This window comes from Paramisgurnus dabryanus, unplaced genomic scaffold (genome assembly GCF_030506205.2).
Source record: "Paramisgurnus dabryanus unplaced genomic scaffold, PD_genome_1.1 h2tg000203l_1_31238__unordered_in_group26, whole genome shotgun sequence".
In the NCBI taxonomy this organism is placed as follows: domain Eukaryota; kingdom Metazoa; phylum Chordata; class Actinopteri; order Cypriniformes; family Cobitidae; genus Paramisgurnus; species Paramisgurnus dabryanus.
This window is the reverse complement of record NW_027394112.1, coordinates 1-2,500: the sequence shown is the minus strand read 5'-3', so window position 1 is coordinate 2,500 and position 2,500 is coordinate 1.

Genomic DNA, 2,500 nt, shown 5'->3' with positions numbered 1-2,500 from the left:
GGCGGAGGCCTGCCCCAGGCGCAGTTCGATTTCCAGAATCTCAGGGCCATGACACACAAAGCGTATCCGGGCGTCACCCCGTAACGGGTCATTAAGGCTGAGACGTGGGCGGCCCTGTCCCGCCCGGGGTTTCGTTTAGCGGCCGACGCCGGTTCGTTTTGCGGCCGAACGACGCCGGTTCGTTTAGCGGCCGAACGAAGCCGGCTCGTTTAACGGCCGAGGCCAGCCGGGTTCGTCCCTTCCTTGGATGATTTGCCATTCGTAATAAGAATCGTCACTACCTCAGTGCAGAGGGACTTTTTCGAGGCATTTGTGTCCGCTCGAGAGGCCTCTCGCTGGGCTCGAGAGGTCATGGGATCCGGTAGCCTATCACCTTGGAGAATCAGCGAGGTGCTCTTCCCTATATACCCGATGGCACCTGTTCGGGCCACCGTCCCCTGCTGGACGGGGCCCGGCTCTGTACCGCCCCAGACAGAGCGCCTTCGTCGGTCACGAAGGCAGGGTCGTGGACCCTGGAAGCGCACGAGCCACCCGACTCGGCTTCCATAGCGGCTGGCGGCCCTGGCCCGCCCGAGACGAAGCGCCTTCGTCGGTCAGACAGATAGGGTCGAGGACCCTGGAAGTGCGAGAGCCACCCGACTCGACTTCCACGGCGGCCCGGAGGCCGGGCCCGTCCCCGTCCGTGCCCGGGGACGGGGCACCTTCGTCGGTCAAACGCGTTGGGTCTTGGACCCTGGAAGTGCACGAGCCACCCAACTCGACTTCCATAGCGGTCGGCGGCCCCGTACCGCCCCAGACAGAGCACCTTCGTCGGTCACGAAGAGAGGGTCTTGGACCCTGGAAGTACACGAGCAACCCAACTCGACTTCCATAGCGGTCGGCGGCCCCGTACCGCCCCAGACAGAGCACCTTCGTCGGTCACGAAGAGAGGGTCTTGGACCCTGGAAGTTCACGAGCAACCCAACTCGACTTCCATAGCGGTCGGCGGCCCTGTCCCGCCCCAGACGATGCACCTTCGTCTGTCACACAGATAGGGTCTTGGACCCTGGAAGCCGTCCCCCTCGACTTCCGTAACGGTCGGCGGCCCTGTCCCGCCGCAGACGGGTCACCACTCCGTCTGTCTGTAGGGTCTTGGACCCTGGAAGCCGCCCCACTCGACTTCCATCGCGGTCGGCGGCCCTGGCCCGCCGCAGACGGGTCGCCACTCCGTCTGTCTGTAGGGTCTTGGACCCTGGAAGCCGCCCCACTCGACTTCCATCGCGGTCGGCGGCCCTGGCCCGCCGCAGACGGGTCGCCACTCCGTCCGTCTATAGGGTCTTGGACCCTGGAAGCCGCCACACTCGACTTCCATCGCGGTCGGCGGCCCTGTCCCGCCGCAGACGGTGTGCCACTCCGTCTGTCACACAGATACATAAGGGTGTCTCGGAACCCCGGACGCCGACCGAGACGAAACGCGTGGGGTCGGTGCGCCCGAGAGGGTAGGGTGCCCCGGGGCCGGCCGCTCGCCCGACCGGCTTCCGGGACTCCTTGACCGCTCGGGAGACCTATCCACGCGCCCGCCCGACCGGCGGCCGGGGGCCCTCGACCCGCCACACGCGTACCGACGACCGGGGGGTTTCCGTTTTACGGCCGACGCCGAGATCCTTCGACGGTTCCAACAGGGGTTGTTACGCTTTTGTGTTCGCCCGTGTCTGAGCATATATGGTCGGGTCGAACCTTTGAGGCCGTAGCCTGGAGATCCAGGGCGGATCTTTTCTCACAACACGTGTGTCTTTGAGGCCGTAGCCTAGATCCAGAGACTTTAGGATCTTTTTAGCAGTTTTAAGGCCGTAGCCTTGATCCAGGGCGGATCTTTTGAGCAGTTTTAAGGCCGTAGCCTTGATCCAGGGCGGATCTTTTCACAGGTTTTAAGCCGAAGCGCCTTGATCCAGGGACTTTTGGATCTTTTTTTGCCGTTTTTAGGCCGTAGCCTTGATCCAGGGCGGATCGTTTTGCGGCCGTAGCCGAGTTCCATCACCCAAGGTAGCTTTAGTTTTTAGGCATTAGCCTTGATGATCCAGGGCGGATCGTTTTGCGGCCGTAGCCGAGTTCCATCACCCAAGGTAGCTTTAGTTTTTAGGCATTAGCCTTGATGATCCAGGGCGGATCGTTTTTTCCCATCTTTCGGGTATGAGCTCTTTAATTGTGAGCCTTCGGCCGACACTCGCCCGGGGCGCTGCCTCACATCAGACGCCCTTCGTCCGTTCCAACCGTTCCAGTTCTTTTAACGGTTTTTCGTTCATCGCACACCGACGCGCACAGACCTTTCTTGGGATCTGTCGCAGGGAGGGAGGACGCTGGAGGTCCACTTCGAGGCACCCATCCCTATATACCCGATGGCACCTGTTCAAACGACCGCCCCTTGAGAGAAGGGGCCCTTCCCGTGGCTCGTCCGGGAGGAGGCGCCCGCGTCGGAAGGCGCCGTAAGGTCGGAGACCCTGGAAGTGCACGAGTCACCCGC